We start from the raw sequence: 22,094 nt of genomic DNA, 5'->3' as shown, positions 1-22,094 counted from the left end.
CCGTCAGACGCCTTGTCCATTAGGCCACGTGGTCACTGGGCCATGGTGATGTCTCATTGTCAGAATCAGTCAGTTCTTTCTCTAGGCATGATAACACTGTGAGAGATGTGCATTTGAAGCCTTCACTGTGGGACTTTGGATAAGTGGATGGTGAACATGGGAAACTTGCTCCTTGAAAACAACTAAACGTTGTTGACAGGATTTGAACCTGCGCGGGGAAACCCCAATGGATTTCGAGTCCATCGCCTTAACCACTCGGCCACAACAACTACATGAGCCGCAAGAAAAGTAGAAATACACAAAAAACTAAAAAAGCTGAGCAGAGTGCTGTGGACTTTTGAAGGTGCTGTGTTCAGGTGACAGTCTCCTCTGGAATTGAGGGTTCAAATACCACTCCTGACAGTCTGTGCTGTTACCCAGCTTCTTTGTCTGAGGGCCTTCTGGGAAAGATCTTTGTTGTGCTTTAAGTCACATCTGTCCTCATTCAGCTGATTCCTCAATTAACTGTTAGTACAAACTGTGTTTGCACCTTGAAACTTCCGACATAGCTTTTTATCTCTCATTTCAGCATTAAGAAGCAATGCCTGCTATAAAAGGCATTCACGTGGAAGACCTAGAACCCGTGATGTGTTTCACTAAGAGCTCAGTCATCACACTCAACTGATGTTGTAAACAGGTTACATTCAGAGGAATAGAGGTAATTAGTAGCGATGGGATTCAAACCCACCCTTTGAAGAGACCGCAGAATGAATGCAGCACCTTGGACTGCTTGGCTTCTGAAATGTTTCATAAATAGATTGAATAGGTGAGGGCTTTGGGACGGGGCTCACGGCAGCACCCGCTGTTTAGAGCTGCAGAGCGATGTGCGCTTTCACATCAGTTTACACCACCAAAGTGGTGTGGAGACGCTGACAACTTCCCCGCCCTGCAGGCTACTGATTAACTGATTAGCCTTGTTTATCTTTAGATCAGTACCCAGCACACAGGAAGACTCTGTGGCGCAATGGTAATGCGTCTGACTCCAGTTGAGAAGGTTGCGTGTTCAAATCACTCTGTTTCATTATTGCTTCCATGATCTGGAAGTGGAACTAAAGGTGTGCCCCACTGTTAATGGTAACTGATCATCAGTGAGTGCTCTCATCCTTTTAGATGAGTCCGAACAACAGCACTCAGCTGTGTCATATTTTAAGGCTGTGCAGATTACAGTGATTCTGATGGACCATGTGAAACTGGGTCCAGGAAAACAACCAACCGTTGTTGGCAGGATTTGAACCTGCGCGGGGAAACCCCAATGGATTTCTAGTCCATCGCCTTAACCACTCGGCCACAACAACCACGCACAGCGAAGCTCCCAGCACAGCTTCCAACTCTTTTCCCAGAGTCCATCGAGGGAATTATACTGGAGATGACAAACCTGGAGGGGAAGCGTGTGTTTGGGGACATCTGGAGAGAATTGGACCTGGTAGACCTCCAAACCTACCTGGGTCTGAAAAGGCTGACTGTGATGTTTCTCATTTCAGCCCAGCTGGTGTTGGTATCGTCTGTCACTGTAACTTTTGTTCACACGGAGATGAAAAGTGCCTGACTTAGTGGATTGGTTTTCATTGTCAAGAAACAAACTGGCAGTGGTGGGATTCGAACCCACGCCTCCGAAGAGACTGGAGCCTTAATCCAGCGCCTTGGACCGCTCGGCCACACTACCACTGTATGACTGTCTAAATTCATGCTGGATGTTCACCACCCACTTCTCCAAAGTCCAACAGTGAAGGTTTCAAATCCAGTTCAGTCCAAATAGTTCCAGTTTTGTTGTTGCCTTGCTCCTAATGTTAGATGTTTCCTAATGTTTGCACATGGAAAATACAAACTACACCTGACAGCAGTAGAGGTGAAAGAAAAGCAGCTTCTGTCAGAAGTGGGATTCAAACCCACGCATCAAGGGGAGAATGCAGAGAATGCACTCCTTCAGAGTGGTGCTGTGGCTTAGCTGGTCAAAGCGCCTGTCTCGTAAACAGGAGATCCGGGTTTCAAATCCCAGCAGTGCCTTGTTCATAATGTAAGCTGTTGTAGATAGACACTTATACATGTCACACATATCAACTCCCTCCCTTCTCCTGCACTTTTGTTATGTTCTAATATGTCTCTGACTCCACCTTAAACTTTGCTGTCTTACTGTATGATAAATGTGCTATGCAACATGACAACGGGCTCGTCCGGGACCTCTCGCACCCCAAGCGAGAATCATACTCCTTGACCAACGAGCCTTTTACAGCAGGATATTTATGGCATTTAAAATTTAGTCAAAGGAGAACGAGCAGCTTCTTCCTCACTGACTCACTCAACTTCTCTCTCCTGGGTTTGGATTTGAGCCTCTTTCTCAGGAGCACACACAGAGAAAATTAAATTTTCTATTCCAACAATATACGTGATGTCTTCGTGTATGAATGAATGTTTCACTGATGCACATTTTTACAGAACAACATCAACAACTAATAACTCCACAACGAGACTGTGTGACGTCACTGGAGATCAAAGGCATTTCCTGTCTTTCATTGATCTCCAACGCGACACAGATGCATACGTCACACTATCTCACGTTCGCTTCAAATGGATGAGAACAGACACATAGAAATCACCCTGGACTGATGATGTCACAGTACTCACAGAATGAAATTCCTCCTTTGAAGCTGCTTTGAAGAATTTCCAAAATCACATGTGATTCAGATGGCTGCCCCACTGTCACCATTCAGAACAGCTGAGAATCTGATTGATACAAATACATGCTAAGCCAGCAGCCTACCCATTAAGCTAACTCCTAGCCAGCATGTGCTAACTAATTCAGATGTTCTTAACCCCCACACTCTAAAAACTGATAAAACTTGTCATTGACTTCTGAAATCACCAACACTATCCCAACAAATAGCACTTACTGCTCTCAGAACACAAGTCTGTGCTTCAGTTCGGGAAATGTTGACGACAAATTCACTCACTCAGCTGATCTGAAGAAATCTATCAAAACTGGTTTTAATACCATCCAGGACAACTGCAAAGAGAAGCGCTTGTACAAAAGGAAGTCGTCTGTGTTTCATAATTGAAATGATCAGTATTGTATTCTAAGAAGATGTTGTTGTCTTTGTCAGTCAGCACTGCCCCAACAAGTAGCACTTACTGAATTCAACAGTCAAGTTAGTGCTCAAGTTAAGGTAACATTTGTGACTTTCAAACTACTTCCTTATCCCCCACCCCCCATATCACTGATAATATCTGCTGTACTGGTGATTGAAGAAAGGAAGGAATGGCATTCCTACGCAGATTCCGCAGAGATGGGATTCGAGTTTATATGCTGCAGCTCAGCTAGCTATGAGCAGAGTGGCGCAGCGGAAGCGTGCTGGGCCCATAACCCAGAGGTCGATGGATCGAAACCGTCCTCTGCTAATGGTGTTTTAGCAACAGCTAGCTGTTCACTATCCAAAGTTTGTTACATGTGAAGATGACATCATTACAATAGGCATTTCCTGTCTTTCATTGATCTCCAACGCTACACAGATGCATACGTCACACTCTCGTTCACGTTCGCTTCAAATGGTTGAGTGCATACGCACAGAAGTGTCCCTGGACTGATCATTGTAACTTTGTGTTATTGTTGTATCTAATAAGTTAAGGACCATAAACTTTCTATAAAAGTGGATGAGCAGATTAAAAAGTACTGAGACTTCCACCTGCAGTCTATCTAATGATCACCAGGGGGCGGCTCCACTCTGTGACACAATTATCAATGTGATCAGCTGTTTGCTGAAAGGCTGTGAAGCCCACCAGAGACCTGCTGTGTTTAGTTCACTTGTTGCTGTATCTAGTTGGAACAGCAGGCTGCAACATCATGTCTCTGTGGGGCGATCGGTCAGCGCGTTTGGCTGTTAACTGAAAGGATGGTGGTTTGAGTCCACCCATGGAAGTGGTTTGTCTTATCCACTGGAATTATAGTGGACATGTGGAACCCCAAGATTTGATCTGGAGAAGGTGTATGACCGGGTTCCCAGGGATGTTCTGGAGTATGGAGCCATCCCATCACTATATGACAATAAGCTTCCCTTTCCCCGAGACAACTACAGGGTGTAACAGATGTACAGCTGTGGTGAGGACGGGTTACAGGTCTGTAGCTGGAGGATTTTGGCACCATCGGCCTGAGATCGACAGGATTTCAGGATTTCAGGATTTCTGGAAGGAAAACAAACATGAAAAACACAAAGTTAAATTGTAGACACACAGTTGAACTGCAATGGCCGAGAATCAAACCCAGGTCAACTGCTTGGAAGGCAGCTATGCAAACCAAGCAAAGCTCCATATAGCAGCTACCAGGTCCATCCACAGCTACTGATCAGCTGAAAGCTAAAGAACTGAGCAGAGTGCTGTGGACTTGAGTGAAACAGTGAAAGGATTTCCCCAACAAGCCTTTTGATCGTAGCTGTAGAATGTCATAAAGATGTTCTGTGGCTTAGCTGCTCACAGGGCCTGTTTCTGCAAACAGAAAATCACCGCACCTCCACTGATGTGATTCAGTTTTCAATTCCTCTGATTCCTCAATCAACTGTTAGTAGAAACTGTGGCACCTTTGGCATTTCCTACAAGCTTTTTATCTCTCATTTCGGCATGCATGGTATAAAAGGTATTCATGTGGGAGACCTAGAATCTATCATGTGTTAAACTGAGAACTCAGTCGTCACACTCAACTGATGGATCCAAAGGAATGGAGGCAACTGGCAGTGGTGGGATTCAAACCCACGCCTCCGAAGAGAGTGGAGCCTTAATCAGGCACCTTGGACACTTCAGAATGGGAATGACACCCATATTAGTACAAATAAGTACTTCCTGTGCTTGTTTAGCAATGCTGGGGATTGCACCAAAGGACTCATACATGGAAAGCACACATTCTACCACTGAGCTACATTCCTTGCATGGTGTGGCAGATGAGATGATTGGATATCCTTCTTCCTGCTCTCAAAATAAAAGTCAAAATAATTTTAATAAGAGTTTGGTCTAGACCTGCTCTATATGTACTTGATGTAACTTCATTATGATGTTTTGACGTGAGTTTAAAAAAACAGGCCAAAGCATTAGGAGTTTGCCTTTAAGTGGACTTCAATGGCTGCTGTTTTTTCATCACATGTACACTTGTGTTCACTTTGGTAATTTGGTAGGATGACTACACAGGATAAATTGCTCCAAGTTGAGTGGATAGTTGAGAGATCAGGGTGTTGCACAAGATAAGTACTTCCTGTGCTTCATTATCAACGCTGAAGATGACGGGGATTGAACGCAGGGCCTCATACATGCAAAGCATGCACTCTACCACTGAGCTACATCCCCTGCATGGTGCACAATGCCAGCTGGAAACTAATCACTAAACTGTTACAAAGGAAATGATCAATCTGCAGTCTTTGCTCTGATCATTGTAACTTTGTGTTATTGTTGTATCTGATAAGTTAGGCTGCACTTCTAATGACCACCAGGGGGCAGTTCCACTGGTTGGAAAAAGACCTCAGACTGCATTGAAGTCTATGGAGAGAACACCAAGTCCTGAGATGCTGCTTGTGGCCAGTATGGGGATTGAACCCATGACCTTGGCGTTATTAGCACCACGCTCTAACCAGCTGAGCTGACTGGCCTGTGTGAAAGCATTTTTTTGGCTAATTTTTACAAATTTTTAACCAGCTAACAGCATTGGATGTGAAATCATTCAGCCTGTTACCGGCTCAAGTCCACAGCACTTTCCTCAGCTGTTTTTGTTGGATAGTATCTAGTTTGGTTTAATCTCTTCCACAAAACGTCAGGATGTTCCAAAGGGAGACATGAAGACTCTGCAGTTACCTGATTGGTCAGAGAGTTTTAATGGAACTCCTGCAGAAGAAGTGACATGAGTTTATCTCAACAACCTTAAAATAGGCACTGCTGGGATTTGAACCCAGGATCTCCTGTTTACTAGACAGGCGCTTTGACCAGCTAAGCCACAGCACCACTCTGATGTACAGAAATGTACAGATGATCTTAAAATATTCCAACATAAGTAGCTGACCATCATGACTCTCACAAGACAGGTGCTTTGACCAGCTAAGCCACAGCAGCACTGCAACATTCATCTATATACAGAGGATCTGGTGATGGAAGTGTAATATGCATACAGTTGAGGTTGATGGTAAAGTGGTTTGTTTTAATGTAGGACTCTGCATCTACCTGAACCTGTTTGACTGCAGATGTGCATTTTCATTTGGACCCCAGGAAGAGTAGCTGCTGCCTCAGTGACAGCTAACGGGGATCCTAACAAGTGATAAACAATAAACAGACATTTCCAATCGTCATCAAACTGGATTTTTTTTTAAATGGCTTATGGTCTACGACGTCTCCCATGACACTGGAGCCTGACAGCTAAATCAATTATCTGTCTGATGAAACCTTCTGGATGAGATGAGGACATTGATAATGCTGCCTGTCCTCACTAGCTCCTCCTCTGTGGTGACCCCCAAACAGGACACAACCTCAGTATCATGACTCATACATTTATGTGACACACAGTCAGGTCATGTCCTCTTTCTGTGGATGAACTGGTTTCAGAGTCAGAATGGCCGAGCGGTCTAAGGCGCTGCGTTCAGGTTGCAGTCTCCCCTGGAGGCGTGGGTTCAAATCCCACCTCTGACAGAAACTGCTTTTCTTTAACCTCCACTGCAGCAAGGTGTGTTGCTCCTTGCTGCAGGACTCAGGACAAAGTTGATTTGGTCTACTTTGGTCTACTTTTGACCACCCGAACCCGAAGACCAAAATTCCTTTGACATGTTGAAATATTGCCACTCCGTCCATAGAAAATGTTGGTTTGTTTGGCACCTTGACATTTCCTAAATAGCTTTTTATCTCTCATTAATTAAAAAAGATAGTCTTCTAAAGGATAAACCACAGGTACTAAAATCCAGGATTGTGAACTGTGATGGCCAGTAATCAAAGTGTGAACACAGTCTGGCAGCTCTGACATTAATTTGTCATCAGGATTTCCCCAACTGAAGCACAGACTTGTGTTCTGAGAGCAGTAAGTGCTATTATTTGGGGTAATGTTGGTGATTTCAGAAGTTTTCCTTCCTTTAACCTTGCTTGTTTTAACTCCCAGCAGTTTTCCTTAGCAGTGGAAGTAAAGCAAATTTCAAATGTTGTTTTAGTGCCGAGTACCCAGTCTGCCTCCTTCGAACTATTCACTACTTTTTTTCCAAAGCTTAGCTTGCATGCCAGCCCAGGGGAATTAGCTCAAATAGTAGAGCGCTCGCTTAGCATGTGAGAGGTTGTGGGGCTCATCTACATAGCAGTGAAAATTAGTTGCAGTTTTGTTGTTGCTTCTGTCGGTAGAACTCTGGCATGACTACGTTTGTGTTTTGAGCTTCATTAACTTTTTGCAACAAGATACCAATCTTCCATAAGCTCAGTCAGCTGCTCCAGGTGAGGCTTGAACTCACAACCTCAGCATCACTCCGCAAGTTACTGTCTTATAAGTACCGCGCGCTAACCGATTGTGCCACTGGAGCCTGTGACTTGTCCCTCCTGACACGTTCTGTGAAACAAACAGTAACACCCGAAATGGCTCAGTTGGGAGAATGTTGGACTGAAAATCTAAAGGTCCCTGTAAATAGCCCTTTTTTTATGTGGACATGCACAGAGCCTGCTGAGGAAAGCCTGGGTCGACAAACCAAGTTGATAACCACCATTGTGATACTTGTTATCTCTGGTTGGAGCTTTCGACTGTCGAGCCAGCTCACCCAAACAAAGCCCGGCTCTGTTGAGATACTCGTAAGATACTCCTCTGCTCTCATCGTAAAAATTGTCTAAGTTTTAAACAAGATAGGTTGTGGAGAAGCCAGGGATTGAACCCGGGGCCTCATACATGCAAAGGATGCGCTCTCCCACTGAGCTACATCCCCTGCATGGTGTAGGAGCTTTAGCAGTTTTTTCCCAGACTATAGGAAGAAGAGGGGACATCCAGAAGTCTAATAATGTGAAAATGAAAAGTTTGGTGCTTTTAGTATTTCCATAAACCTTTTGTGACTTCCCCTGCACAGTGTTGCAGTCTCATGTCTCAGTCTCAGTCTTCATCTAGCAGAGAGACAAACACTTCAGGTCCATTCAGAGAACATGGTGGGCTGGGTGACATCACGTATATGTTTGTGTTCAGTTAGTAATTTGGTAGGATGACTACACTGAGGCCATCCTGAGGCTAGGTCCATATGTCAGGATGGCCGAGTGGTCTAAGGCGCCAGACTCAAGGTTAGCTCCTTCCTGCACTAAAGGGCATTCTGGTCTCTGAATGGAGACGTGGGTTCAAATCCCACTCCTGACAAAGTCTTTTGTAAAATATGTGAACCAAACTCTTCCAAAGATGATGGTGCAAAATCATCTCTAGTGTGAATACGGTGGAAGAGTGAAGATCTTCCCTCTTCAGCTAGTGCAGCTTCAGCATGGCATTGCTACTACTGTAATGATGTCATCTTCAAATACTACTGACTTTGGATAGTGAACCTCCTACCTGGTACACCCCGCAGGTGCATGATAACTTATTTATGTCACGGGGTCAATCACCATCGTCCTGAAAGTGCTGTGTGTAAATAATGAGGTTCATCAAAACAAAGTCAGAACCCCATAATGTCATATGTGTGTCATTTTTGCAGTGAAGCTGTGGTAGTGTGGCCGAGTGAGTCAATCTTGAAGTATTTAATTAAATGTAAAACTGTTATAAACGGAGTGCTGCATGAGTGGCCACCATCACTTCAAGTAACCCAAATGGGAAAGATCCTTATCGACAGCATTGTTGTGCTTTGCCACATCTGAGCTAAAGATACAAATAAAATGATCTAAACCGGCTTTTATTCTGAAATGATTTTTGGCGATTTTTTGTTGGAGGATGTTTTGACTTTCTAGCAGCCCGGCTAGCTCAGTCGGTAGAGCATGAGACTCTTAATCTCAGGGTCGTGGTTTCGAGCCCCACGTTGGGCGATGAGCAGTTTTTTTTAGACCGAAAGTTACATTTCCAATATTCTGCCTCGTCTTTCAACCACAACCACATGAAATATTGTGAGGTTGAATGCTGCACGCTGACTGGTTGTGTGTCCAAATGGCTTCAAAGACATCTTTCTGCCATTCACTCCTCCAAACCTTTGGACACAGCTTTGAGCTTTCTCACAGGTGTCATTATTTCAGTGAAGATGTATGTATGGATGTATTTCCCCTGAATCCTGTGATTCACAGCTTCCACCAAATGGAGCCAAATATGGGATTCAAACCCACCCTTTGAAGAGACCGCAGAATGAATGCAGCACCTTGGACTGCTTGGCTTCTGAAAACAAGCAAGGTTAATACTGAAGTATGTTTTCAAGACTGAAGATGTTCCCTCTTCAGCTAGTGCAGCTTCAGTATGGCATTGTTACTATTGTAACTATGTCATCTTGAAATACAACAAACATTGGATAGTGAACAGCTAGCTGTTGCTAAAAAGCTGTTAGCAGAGTCTGGTTTCGATCCATCGACCATCTAGCGGTCAGGATTCCTTACATACATCATACAGCCCTGACCACTGTTGTATCCAGGCAGAGCTGACTGACTAACAATGGGACATTAGACTGGCCCAGTGACCACGTGGCCTAATGGACAAGGCGTCTGACTTCGGATCAGAAGACTGAGGGTTCGAGCCCCTTCGTGGTTGGGCAGCTGTGTGTAGGTGAACGGACTAAACTGTGTCCATTTTACAGAAACAAGTGAGGTTTTTCAGATCTCCTCCACAGAAGGTGGATCTGATCTCAGGTCATGGCCAACACTGACCTCTGCTGCTTGATGCTGCCTTCATCCTGATGAATGTTGAAGCAATGAAATATGACAAGAACAGACACTAAACTGACAACAGGACATTAAAATGGGCCACACTCAGACCCCACATGGCCCAAAGGACAAGGTGTTTGACTTTGGATCAGAAGACCGAGGTAAAGATTTATGTTCACAGAGATCACAGAGTCTCTTGAACGGCTCTTTAATATGAATGATGGGAACCAAGTCACAGCCCCCCCACCATTTTTCTATTCGTGCCTCTGTGCCAGCAAATAAAATTTTGTGAAGGATAACAAAAGAAAGACACAAAAGGTGAACTGTGATGGCAGGAATCAAGGTGTGAACACAGTCTGGCAACTCTTCAGGGAAATACACACAACAGTTTGTCTTTTCTGGACATGTTTGGTGTTTCTAACACAACACAGCTGCTTGTTAACTTTCTCCATAAATGCTTCTCTTTGGGATTGTCCTGCTCAGAAATTCAGTAAAAAAAAAAAGATGATTTGCTATTTTAAATAGATTTCTTGAGATCAGCTCCAACAACACAACCCTGATCCCTGATCACTGCAGTTAACAGTCCTCTCATCATATGCTAACGGTCCTCATGAATTTAAGAGGATCATTGTCTGATCATTCTGTTCTTCAAACTGTTACCAAGCCCACAGAAACTTCCTGCTGAAGGAGGACAACACATTTATTCAACAAACTGGAAAAAAGTTCAGAGTCACAATTAATTATCCAACGTGTTTGTTGACTTGATTCACTTGGATTCAGTAAATGCTGCTTGTTGGGGCAGCGTTAACTGACAAAGACAATAAAGAAGTAAAGAATCAATGTCTTCTAACTCAGATCACATCAGTCAGAGACACTGTTGATTCCTTTCTGCATGAGTGTTTCTCTTTGGGGTTGTCCTGTTTGCAATTTGGACAGAATGTTTTATTTATTTATATTTATTTTTTTGAAATCAGCCAAAGTCATGAATTTGTCATCAACATTTCCCGAACATGATTCATGATGATTCATGATTCACGCTGCTGTGTCCTGGTATGAAGCACAGTGGTTCTGTCAATGTGTCCTTTCTTTCTTCTTACCTTATGTTACCTTAACTGTTAAATTCAGTAATAGCTACTTTTTGTTTTTTTACTTTTATATTTATTTCCACCGTTATCTACAGTCATGCTAATTCTCAACTGTACATATATTCTTACTGGCTTCTTTTGTAAATATATTCATACATTTTATCTTTTATCTTTCTTATTTTATAATTATATTCAGTACCACAGAGTTGTCTTTAAAGTTTGTTATACGTTGTGTATGATGGCAATAAAAACATTCTAATTCTAATTCTAATTCTTTGCGGTTGCTCTGGTGGAAATTTGACCCGTTTTTAATGATTTCTTGAGATCAGCTAAATCTATGAATTTGTCATTTCTGCAACTGAAGAACAGACTTGTGTTTTCAGAGCAGTAAGTGCTATTTGTTGGGGCAGAGTTTGTGATTTCAAATGTTTTTCATTCCGTCCAAGGATTAACCAGGACAGAGAGTTTATTTAACAATTTGGTGGAAAAAAGTTTTGGTTGGAATAAAAACAACAACAAAGATGGCCATTTTGAAAAGATTTGTTCAGATCAGCTGCAGCAACATTAATCACCAGAGTTAGCAGTCCTCTCACCATATGCTAACGGTCCTCATGAATTTAAGAGGATCGTTGTCTGTTCCTGATGGACTAAATGTGTTCTTCATTACAAACCATTACCAAGACCATTGAAACCGCCCAAACTAAGTCGACAGGGAGCTGTGGGAGTGGTTTCATTCAGGTATAAGATGGGCAAAAGCCTGAAAGGGAGTCCATTGGAACTGCAACACAACTGGGAAGTGGCTGCAAAGACTCTTTGGAGGAGATCATGTGAGGTAAAAATTTGAGCTCAATCTGACTTCTATTCTCTTTGCTCTCTTTTCCCCTTTCAGTGTTAATTCACAAAAACAACATTAATTCTTGGAGCCATGTTTTCTTCAGATCTAACTCGGATCACTCCAATCAGAGGCATTGATGAAGTCTTTGTGCATAAGTGCTTCTTTTTGGGGTTGTCCTGGATGGAATTAAAGTTTTGATAGATTTCTTTAAAACAGCTAAATTTGCGAATTTGTCATGAACATTTCCCGAACTGAAGCACAGACTTGTATTCTGAGAGCAGTAAGTGCTATTAGTTGGGGTAATGTTGGTGATTTCAAAAGCCAATCACAAGCAGATGAGGTTCTATCAATTTTTGGGTGGTGGGGGTTAAGAAAGTAATTTGAAAGTCACAAATGTTACCTTAACTTGAGCACTGACTTGGCTGTTGAATTCACTAAGTGCTACTTGTTGGGGCAGTACTGACTGACAAAGACATCTTAGAATGCATCACTGATCATTTCAATTAGAAAGACTGATGACGTCCTTTTGTACAAGTGCTTCTCTTTGGGGTTGTCCTGGATGGAGTTAACCAGTTTTGATAAATTTCTTAAAAGCAGCTGAATTTGTCATCAACCTTTCCTGAACCGAAGCACAGACGTGTGTTCAGAAAGTAGTACATGCTCTTTGTTGGTGCTGTGTCAATGAATAACACAAATTCAAATCTGTAGTTTTGGTTGGAATTGGAATTGGAAAACAAAAGAAAACGAAAAAACAGATTTGGTCAGATCAGCTGCAGCAACACTCCCCTAATAACCAATCACCACAGTTAGCTGCCGTCTCACCATATGCTAAAGGACCTCATGAATTTAAGAGGATCGTTGTCTGTTCCTGATATGAACCATTACCAAGACCATTGAAACCGTCTCAACAAAGTAGACAGGTGGGAGTGGTTTCATTCAGACACAACAGGGAAGTGGCTGCAAGACTCTTTGGGGGAGATCATGTGTGAGCTATTTAACCCGGATCACTCCAATCAGAGACACTGATGAAGTCTTTGTGCATAAGTGCTTCTCTTTGGGGTTGTCCTGGTTGGAATTTGGACAAAAATGATGAGCAATGCCATTCCTTCTCCGTCAATCACCCCAACCGCAACTGCTATCAATGATATGGGGGGTGAGGGTGAAGAAAGTAATTTGAAAGTCACAAATGTTACCTTAACTTGAGCACTGACTTGACTGTTGAATTCAGTAAGTGCTACTTGTTGGGGCAGTGCTGACTGACAAAGACAACAACATCTTCTTAGAATACAATACTGATCATTTCAATTAGAAACACTGATGCCTTTTGTATCAGTGCTTCTCTTTGGGGTTGTCCTGGATAGAATAAAAAAAAAAAAAACAGTCTTTTCAGATCAGTTGAATGAGTCATCAATATTTCCCGAACTGAAGCACCAACTTGTATTCTGAGAGCAGTAAGTGCTATTAGTTGGGTTGATGTTGGTGATTTCAAAAGTCAATCACAAGGACAGCAGGTTCTATCAATTTTGGGGTGGTGGGAGTTAAGAAAGCAATTGATGATTCAACAGCATCTTCTCTTTGGGGTTGTCCTGGTTGGAATATTGAGGAAAAAATAGTTAGCAGGATTAGTTGTGTAATGTATTCATTTGTCATCAGCATTTCCCCAACTGAAGCACAGACTTGTGTTCTGAGAGCAGTAAGTGCTATTAGTTGGGGTAATGTTGGTGAAGTTTTCCTTCCTTTACCCATTTCCCATTAGACTCTTAGAATCTAACTCAGACTACCTCAATCAGAAACGCTGATGAATTCTTTGTGCAAAAGTGCTTCTCTTTGGGGTTGTCCTGGTTAGAGTTTCAACAAAATGATTCCCATTTTTAACAGATTTCTTCAGTTGAAACAACACTACCCTAATCAGTAATCACCAGAGTTAGGTCAGAATTGAAGCTTAATGTGACTTAGCCAATTCAATGAGACATTGATGACTATTTTCTGCATGAATGTTTCTATTCTCTTTGCTCTCTTTTTCCCCTTTCATTGTTAAATGGCAAAAACAACAGTAATTCTTGGAGCCATGTTTTCTTCAGATCTAACTCGGATCACTCCAATCAGAGACACTGATGAAGTCTTTGTGCATAAGTGCTTCTCTTTGGGGTTGTCCTGTTTGGAATTTGGACAAAAAAGATAAGGAATGTCATTCCTTCTTTTCTTCAATCACCAGGACAGCAGATATTATCAGTGATATGGGGGTGAGGGTTGAGGAAGTAATTGAAAGTCACAAATGTTACCTTAACTTGAGCACTAACTTGGCTGTTGAATTCAGTAAGTGCTACTTGTTGGGGCAGTGCTGACTGACAAAGACAACGACATCTTAGAATACAATACTGACCATTTCAATTAGAAACACTGATGACGTCCTTTTGTACAAGTGCTTCTCTTTGCAGTTGTCCTATGAGCAGAGTGGCACAGCGGAAGCGTGCTGGGCCCATAACCCAGAGGTCGATGGATCGAAACCATCCTCTTTAACAGCTTTTTAGCAACAGCTAGCTGTTCACTATCCAAAGTTTGTCGTATTTGAAGATGACATCATGACAATAGTAACAATGCCATACTGAAGCTGCACTAGATGAAGAGGGAAGATATTCAGTCTTGAAAACAATCTTCAGAATTAACCTTGCTTGTTTTAACTCCCAGCAGTTTTCCTTAGCAGTGGAAGTAAAGCAAATTTCAATAGTTTTAGTGCTGAGTACCCAGTCTGCCTCCTTCGATCTATTCACTTTTTTTTTTCCAAAGCTTAGCTTGCATGCCAGCCCAGGGGAATTAGCTCAAATGGTAGAGCGCTCGCTTAGCATGTGAGAGGTTGTGGGGCTCATCTGCATAGCAGTGAAAATTTGTTCAGGTCGCCATCCTACAGAAGATCACCAAACTGCTCGTACAACCACAGGAGGATTCCGTGCAGACACCTTGAGAGATTCCTTGACAGGTTGTATGCACTGGCATATGAGGATATGATGTTTTAATGTGGTTTGAGTTAAAAAAAAAAAAAGTGTGACATGGAGCAAAAAGGTAATGACAACTGCAGGAGTTTTTCAGACAACCCTTTTCTTGCAATAAACTTCGCTATAGATGAGTTGAACCATCCTGAAGCTCTAACGAATGCTGTAATTGAACTACGATCTGTCATAAACAATTTAACTATCGAAAATGATTCTGCGACCGAGCCCCCCGTCTCTCCTCATTTCTCCTTCTCCAGCAGTTGTTTCACACACAGAATGAAAGCCATAGACATTGCTTCTTAATGCTTAAATGAGAGATAAAAAGCGATGTCGGAAAGTTTCAAAGTGCTAACATTTACAAACAGTTTGTACTAACAGTACAAGGGGTGGTATTTGAGTGGTATTTGAACCCTTAATTCCAGAGGAGACTTTCACCTGAACACAGCACCTTCAAAAGTCCACAGCACTCTGCTCAGCTTTTTTAGTTTTTTGTGTTTTATTTTGTGTATTTCTACTTTTCTTGTGGGTAATGTCGTTGTTGTGGCCGAGTGGTTAAGGCGATGGACTCGAAATCCATTGGGGTTTCCCTGCGCAGGTTCAAATCCTGTCAACAACGGTCAGTTGTTTTGAAGGAGCAAGTTTCCCACTTAGAGAGCTACAGACCATGTTAGAGAATGTCTGTAATTGGCACGGCATTAAAATAGTGATATAGTGAATAGCTGAGTGATGTTGTTCGGACTCATGTAAGAGGATCAGAGCACTAACTGTTGTTCGGTTTTCATTATCGATGATAGGGGTCGGCAACCTGTGGCTCCGGAGCCAAGTATATATATACAGGATGAGGCCGTGCCAAGGCCGTATATATATATATATATATATATAGCAGCATAAAGACTGGGCCCCGCTGTCTTACTCAGGCTGAACTACAGCGTCTATTCACGGGGGCTTTGACCTGCTCCGTGTCCGACCTGGGCCGGTGCACCCCTCCTTAGACGACCTGGTGATCCCGGGCTCCCCCCGGAGCACCATATCGATACCGAACTTAGTGCGGACACCCGATCGACATAGTCCGCTGCAGCCCAGAGCTCCTGAGCTCAAACGCTCCTCCAGCCTCAGCCTCCCGGTAACTTGGATTACAGGCGAGGGACACACTTCCTGATCGGGCTTTTAACAGTTGGACAAATAAGTGGACGAACAAACATGTTTGTTCTTTTTGTGGATGAAAAATCTGCATAAAATGGGAATATGATTGCTTGACAATCAAGGGTTAGGACTGAAAACTCTAAAGCCTGCGGCTCCCTGTGGTAGAAATGGACAGCAGTTGTTGGACTAAATATAACTTGATTTGTTTTAAAGCGGCCTTTTCTCAAAGACAGACAAGCTCTTGCAGCTAATGGCTAGTTGGTCTAGGGGTATGATTCTCGCTTTGGGTGTGAGAGGTCCCGGGTTCAAATCCTGGACGAGCCCTTAGTGGTACGTTGCTAACATCATTGCCTGACCGTCATTCCTCTTCCCAAAATTTGTCCTCTGTTAAAAAAGGGCAATCACCAAGTTCCCATCTTCACACAGCAACCAACACAAAACTGCTGTTTCTCGAGTCCAGAGACTGCAAGCAAAAGCTGTAATGCAGGACCATGATTGTCTTTTGAGCTTCATTAACAGTGAGCACTCTATGGTGGAGTTCAGGAGAAAAAATGGGAGGAGCCTTTGATCTCTGTGATGTCATTAGAACCTTTGTGACATCACAGAATCAGCATCTCATTTGCTGGACAAGCCCAGCTGTCTCCTTGCAGTCCTCAGGAGAGCTAACCCTTATGATATGGAGCTGTGTGAGGTTGGCTGGTTGTGTTATTTGTAGTGTCTTGTAAAGTGAAGCAACAGTAACTTTGTGGCTCATGCTGTGCTGCGGAGAAGGGAAATTGGTGTTTTAGCTGTCGCAGGAGCTCAGAAGCTGTCTGACAGTAGCTGCTAGATTTAAGATCATATCACAGATTGCACAGCTTTGGCTACTGGCAGTGGTGGGATTCAAACCCACGCCTCTGAAGAGACTGGAGCCAAAATCCAGCGCCTTGGACTGCTCGGCCACACTACCATACATTTGTATAGAATAAGAACTAAGGAAAGGTTCTCTGACTTAAACAGGTTCATTTCAATGTTGTTGAGAGATGTGAATTTGAAGCCTTCACGGTGAACAGAACATCCAGCTGAAATAGCTCAGTATTTGGGGACAAATGTATTTAGGTCAACCTTTGACTGCCCAAACTTAAAAGACAAAAAATCCTATCACACCTGCATACGTGTGGGGTTCCATGGTGTAATGTTAGCACTCTGAAGTCTGAATCCAGCGATCCGAGTTCAAATTAAACCTGAATCTTTCCAGTGAAGAAGTCTTTTGACGTAGAAATATTTCTGCTCCGTCCAAGTATAAAGAATGACACAACAGGTGTCATCTCACTATTTTCCAGTTTAAATGCACAACAGCAGCATCCAGCTTCTCTGTCAGAGAGTTGTGAAGTCCTGTCTCTGCATCAACACCACAAAATTATCATTGCAATCTCTGGACAAGAGAAACAGTAATTTTGTGGTTGTTGCTGATCCACTGACATCCTTGACCTCCTTAATTTTGTAACCTCTGCCATGAATCCATACAAAAAAAAACAAAGACTTGCTGTGTTTAGTTCACTTGTTGCTGTATCTCCAAAGAGTTGTTAGACATTTTAATTTCTGGTGATGAAGTCACACAGCCCCCCATGTTCTCTGAATGGACCCAAAGTGCAGTTGTCACCAAATTTATCAAACAGTAATGTCAGATGTCAGATATCAGTAATGTAAGATGTTCAATCTTAAATAATTACATAGCCTATCGTAGCTCAAAGCTTTTGATCCAGTGAGACATTTATAAGCAGTTAGTTCCATTAGGCCACTGGGACAGATATTTAATATCTCCAAGAAGCGAGAATAGGTTAGGAAGGACACTAAATGTTGTCGTGTATGATCAATGCTCAGAAAACGTTTGACTACATTTTAAATGCCATAAATGTCCTGCTGTCAATGGCTCGTTGGTCTAGGGGTATGATTCTCGCTTCGGGTGCGAGAGGTCTGACTGGAACTTTTCCTGTTGCAGCCTGCTATTCCTGCTAGAATTATCCTAAATATCTGCCTTTAAGGACATCGTGAACTAGCAGACAATTGGTCACCTGCCAAGATAAAAATATATATAATCACGCTGTGCACGTGCAAATGAAGATCATTATATGCATCATAATCATGGACCAGTAAAGATGGTGACAGATAGAACATCATGTTATGTCAGCACCACAAAAGTAGTACAAAGAAGTACCAAGATGTACAGAGGATCTGAAAATATTGTAAAGTAAGTGGCTGACCATCATCTAACCCTCCTACCAAAGTTTGTCTCCTGTGAAAAGCAGTCAATCACCAATATCCCTTCTTCTCAGCACAGCATGAGCCACGAAACTACCATTGCTCTTGCTTCAGTTGCCAAGATACTGCAACTAACAACCAGACAGCAAACCTCACACAGCTCCATAGTGTAACAGTTAGCACCCTTATTGACTGAAGGGCAACAGATGGGCTCGTCCGGGATTTGAACCCGGGACCACTCGCACCCTAAGCGAGAATCATACCCCTAGACCAACGAGCCATGTGGACTGTGGAGGTCATGACAAAAAAGTGGGAGGAGTCTTTCATCCATTTGATGTCATTAGAACCTTTGTGACATCACAGAATCAGCATCTCCTTTGATGGTTACTGACGGAACATTTGGCGTTTTTTTTGGTTTTTTTTTTTTTTTTTCATTATTTACACACAGCACATTCATGTGACAGTTAATGTGACAGTTTATTATATGCTAAAGAAACTTTGGTAAGAGTCATGATGGTCAGCCACATATGTTGGGGGAATTTTCAGATCCAAAATACATCCCTGTACATCAGAGTGGTGCTGCTACGGAGTGTTGCATCAGTGGCCACCATCACTTACAAGTAACCCAAATAGGGAAGATCCTTATTGACAGCATTGTTGCGCTTTGCTACAGCTGCAGTATACACATTACAGTTCCATTACCAGATCCTCTGTATATCCATGTACTTCAGAGATGGGATTCGAGTTTATATGCTGCAGCTTAACCAGCTCTGAGCAGAGTGGCGCAGCGGAAGCGTGCTGGGCCCATAACCCAGAGGTCGATGGATCGACACCATCCTCTGCTAATGGTGTTTTAGCAACAGCTAGCTGTTCACTATCCAAAGTTTGTTATATGTGAAAATGACATCATTACAATAGTAATTGAAAGGCGTCAAAGGCATTTCCTGTCTTTCATTGATCTCCAGCGCTACACAGATGCATACGTCACACTCTTGTTCATGTTTGCTTCAAATGGTTGAGTGCATGCGCACAAAGACGCACAGAAGTGTCCCTGAACTGATCATTGTAACTTTGTGTTATTGTTGTATCTGATAAGTTAAGGACCATAAATTTTCTATAAAAGTGTATGAGCAGGTTAAAAAGTACTGAGACTTCCACCTGCAGTCTATCTAAGGACCACCAGGGGGCCTGAACTGAAAGGATGATGGCCTGTTACCGGCTCAAGTCCACAGCACTGTCCTCAGCTGTTTTTGTTGGATAGTATCTGGTTTGGTTTAATCTCTTCCACAAAACGTCAGGATGTTCCAAAGGGAGACATGAAGACTCTGCAGTTACCTGATTGGTCAGAGAGTTTTAATGGAACTCCTGCAGAAGAAGTTACATGACTTTATCTCAACAACCTTAAAATAGGCACTGCTGGGATTTGAACCCAGGAGCTCCGGTTTACTACACAGGCGCTTTGACCAACTAAGCCACAGCACCACTCTGATCTACAGAAATGTACAGAGGATCTTAAAATATTCCAACATAAGTAGCTGACCATCATGACTCTTACAAGACAGGTGTTTTGACCAGCTAAGCCACAGCAGCACTGCAACATTCATCTATATACAGAGGATCTGGTGATGGAAGTGTAATGTGTATACAGTTGAGGTTGATGGTAAAGTGGTTTGTGAACCTGTTTGACTGCAGATGCGCATTTTCATTTGGACCCCAGGAAGAGTAGCTGCTGCCTCAGTGACAGCTAACGGGGATCCTAACAAGTGATAAACAATAAACAGACATTTCCAATCATCATCAAACTGGATTTTTTTTTTTTAAATGGCTTATGGTCTACAGACGTCTCCCATGACACTGGAGCCTGACAGCTAAATCAATTATCTGTCTGATGAAACCTTCTGGATGAGATGAGGACATTGATAATGCTGCCTGTCCTCACTAGCTCCTCCTCTGTGGTGACCCCCAAACAGGACACAACCTCAGTATCATGACAAGTCATGCTGCTGAACAATTAATGCTACAAGGATTCATTTCAGCGTCACTTTAACAGATTGGATTCATACATTTATGAGACACACAGTCAGGTCATGTCCTCTTTCTGTAGATCAAATTGTTGCAGAGTCAGAATGAATAGTCAATGGTGGAGGTCATGTCACAGTACTCACAGAATGAAACTCCTCCTTTGAAGCTGCTTTGAAGAATTTCCAACATCGATCCCACTACCTCTCACATGCTAAGCTAGCACTCTACCATTTGAGCTAATTCCCCTGCCATGCTAGCATGCAAGCTAAGCTTTGAGAAAAGGCCGCTTTAACAACATCAACAGGTTTCAAAGCTTTTTTGAGCGGATTTGAGCGGATTTGAACCCACAGCATCAGAGGAGACTGCAGCTCATACAGGAGACAGAAGTTGAGTGAGTCAGTGAGGAAGAAGCTGCTCGTTCTCCTTCAACAGTTTGATCTGAGGAAAAGTCACTTCCTCAGATCATATGTACGGTAAAAAATTGCTGAATGTGACTTCTATTCTCTTTGCTCTCTTTTTCCCCTTTCAGTGTTAATTTACAAAAACAACATTAATTCTTGGAGCCATGTTTTCTTTAGATCTAACTCGGATCACTCCAATCAGAGACACTGATGGATTCTTGTGCATAAGTGCTTCTCTCTCTAGAGAGAAGCTGAAATAGCTCAGTCGGTAGAGCCTCAGACTTTTAATCTGAGGGTCATGGGTTCAATTCCCTGCTCAGGCGATGCATCTTCTTCCCTTCAGTGGTTCACATTATAGTCACGGCTGTTAGGCACATACTGGAGGGGATCATCGGCATAGCAGTGAAAAGTAATTCGAGTTCTGTTGTTGCTTCTGTCGGCAGAACTCAAAGGTATCTGGCATGACTACGTTTGTGTTTTGAGCTTCATTAACACTCTATGGTGGAGGTCATGACTAAAAAGTGGGAGGAGTCTTTGATCTCTTTGATGTCATTAGAACCTTTGTGACATCACAGAATCAGCATCTCCTTTGATGGTTACTGATGGAACAGGAAAAGGTCAGATCATTCAGGACATTAATGTGACAGTTTATTATATGCTAAAGAAACCTTGTTCAGACTCATGATGGTCAGCCACGTATGTTGGGGGTATTTTCAGATCCAAAATACATCCCTGTACATCAGAGTGGTGCTGTGGTTTAGTTGGTCAAAGCGCCTGTCTAGTAAACAGGAGATCCTGGGTTCAGTGTCTCATTGATAAAGTTTAAGGTTGTTGAGTTAAATTCATATAAGTTTCATTAAAAGGACACAGCACTCTCTCTGACCAGTCACTTAACTGCACAGTCTTCATGTCTCCCAGCAGTTCCTTGTTGCTAAAGTCAGATGTTGTAGAAAGAAAGTACTTCTGGGTTTTCATCAGCTGTAGGTTACAATGATCAATATTATAGATATGACAGACAGAGTTCTCAATGTTTTCCTGTTAATCAGTGCTGCTGAAAATCTCATGTAGTGTGTATAAATAGCAGAGGATGGTTTTGATCCATTGACCTCTGGGTTATGGGCCCAGCACGCTTCCGCTGCGCCACTCTGCTCGTTACGTTCAGTTTGCAATGTCCTCTGGAGTTTTGTGTAATTTTTAACCACCACATCCACTTTCTGTCAAAATGGGTGTGGTGGTTAAAAAGTACTGAGATTTCCACCTGCAGTGCATCAAATGACCACGAGGGGGCAGCTTGGAAAATGAAGTCAGCTCTTATTGAAGAGCGTCAGACTTTTAATCTGAGGATCCAGGGTTCAAGTCCCTGTTCAGGTGCTGCAGCTTCTTCCCAATGGCTGTTTTTTTGTCATCACATGTACCTTTGGGTTCATGACGAGGTGGCCGAGTGGTGAAGGCGATGGACTGCTAATCCATTGTGCTCTGCACGCGTGGGTTCGAATCCCATCCTCGGTGTTCAGCTGGCTTTAGTCTGTCTGAGTTGTAC

General features: G+C 42.8%; 1 protein-coding gene and 16 non-coding genes across 17 annotated transcripts in view; 8 read left to right on the top strand and 9 right to left on the bottom strand.

Moving 5' to 3' along the window:
- LOC115053002 (NLR family CARD domain-containing protein 3-like) overlaps positions 1 to 22,094 on the bottom strand; it is a 237,659-nt gene that overhangs the window by 17,194 nt on the left and 198,371 nt on the right. The gene's annotated exons all lie outside the window — the stretch shown is intronic.
- trnas-cga (transfer RNA serine (anticodon CGA)) lies at positions 188 to 269 on the bottom strand. Its single transcript has one exon. It is a non-coding gene; the product is annotated as a tRNA-Ser (tRNA).
- On the bottom strand, positions 1,253 to 1,334 carry trnas-aga (transfer RNA serine (anticodon AGA)). Its single transcript has one exon. It is a non-coding gene; the product is annotated as a tRNA-Ser (tRNA).
- On the bottom strand, positions 1,621 to 1,702 carry trnal-aag (transfer RNA leucine (anticodon AAG)). The gene has a single exon. It is a non-coding gene; the product is annotated as a tRNA-Leu (tRNA).
- trnat-cgu (transfer RNA threonine (anticodon CGU)) lies at positions 1,970 to 2,043 on the top strand. The gene has a single exon. It is a non-coding gene; the product is annotated as a tRNA-Thr (tRNA).
- trnai-aau (transfer RNA isoleucine (anticodon AAU)) lies at positions 5,587 to 5,660 on the bottom strand. Its single transcript has one exon. It is a non-coding gene; the product is annotated as a tRNA-Ile (tRNA).
- Positions 5,936 to 6,009, bottom strand: trnat-agu (transfer RNA threonine (anticodon AGU)). The gene has a single exon. It is a non-coding gene; the product is annotated as a tRNA-Thr (tRNA).
- On the top strand, positions 6,605 to 6,687 carry trnal-cag (transfer RNA leucine (anticodon CAG)). The gene has a single exon. It is a non-coding gene; the product is annotated as a tRNA-Leu (tRNA).
- trnai-uau (transfer RNA isoleucine (anticodon UAU)) lies at positions 7,463 to 7,556 on the bottom strand. Its single transcript has 2 exons — positions 7,519 to 7,556; positions 7,463 to 7,498 (listed from the first exon to the last, which is right to left on the bottom strand). It is a non-coding gene; the product is annotated as a tRNA-Ile (tRNA).
- trnaa-ugc (transfer RNA alanine (anticodon UGC)) lies at positions 7,878 to 7,949 on the bottom strand. Its single transcript has one exon. It is a non-coding gene; the product is annotated as a tRNA-Ala (tRNA).
- trnal-caa (transfer RNA leucine (anticodon CAA)) lies at positions 8,255 to 8,365 on the top strand. Its single transcript has 2 exons — positions 8,255 to 8,292; positions 8,320 to 8,365. It is a non-coding gene; the product is annotated as a tRNA-Leu (tRNA).
- Positions 8,946 to 9,018, top strand: trnak-cuu (transfer RNA lysine (anticodon CUU)). Its single transcript has one exon. It is a non-coding gene; the product is annotated as a tRNA-Lys (tRNA).
- Positions 9,652 to 9,724, top strand: trnar-ucg (transfer RNA arginine (anticodon UCG)). The gene has a single exon. It is a non-coding gene; the product is annotated as a tRNA-Arg (tRNA).
- Positions 15,282 to 15,363, top strand: trnas-cga (transfer RNA serine (anticodon CGA)). The gene has a single exon. It is a non-coding gene; the product is annotated as a tRNA-Ser (tRNA).
- trnap-ugg (transfer RNA proline (anticodon UGG)) lies at positions 16,143 to 16,214 on the top strand. The gene has a single exon. It is a non-coding gene; the product is annotated as a tRNA-Pro (tRNA).
- Positions 18,340 to 18,411, bottom strand: trnap-agg (transfer RNA proline (anticodon AGG)). Its single transcript has one exon. It is a non-coding gene; the product is annotated as a tRNA-Pro (tRNA).
- trnas-gcu (transfer RNA serine (anticodon GCU)) lies at positions 21,982 to 22,063 on the top strand. Its single transcript has one exon. It is a non-coding gene; the product is annotated as a tRNA-Ser (tRNA).

Source organism: Echeneis naucrates, chromosome 2 (genome assembly GCF_900963305.1).
Source record: "Echeneis naucrates chromosome 2, fEcheNa1.1, whole genome shotgun sequence".
NCBI classification, from domain to species: domain Eukaryota; kingdom Metazoa; phylum Chordata; class Actinopteri; order Carangiformes; family Echeneidae; genus Echeneis; species Echeneis naucrates.
This window is presented reverse-complemented; position numbering and strand designations above follow the sequence as displayed.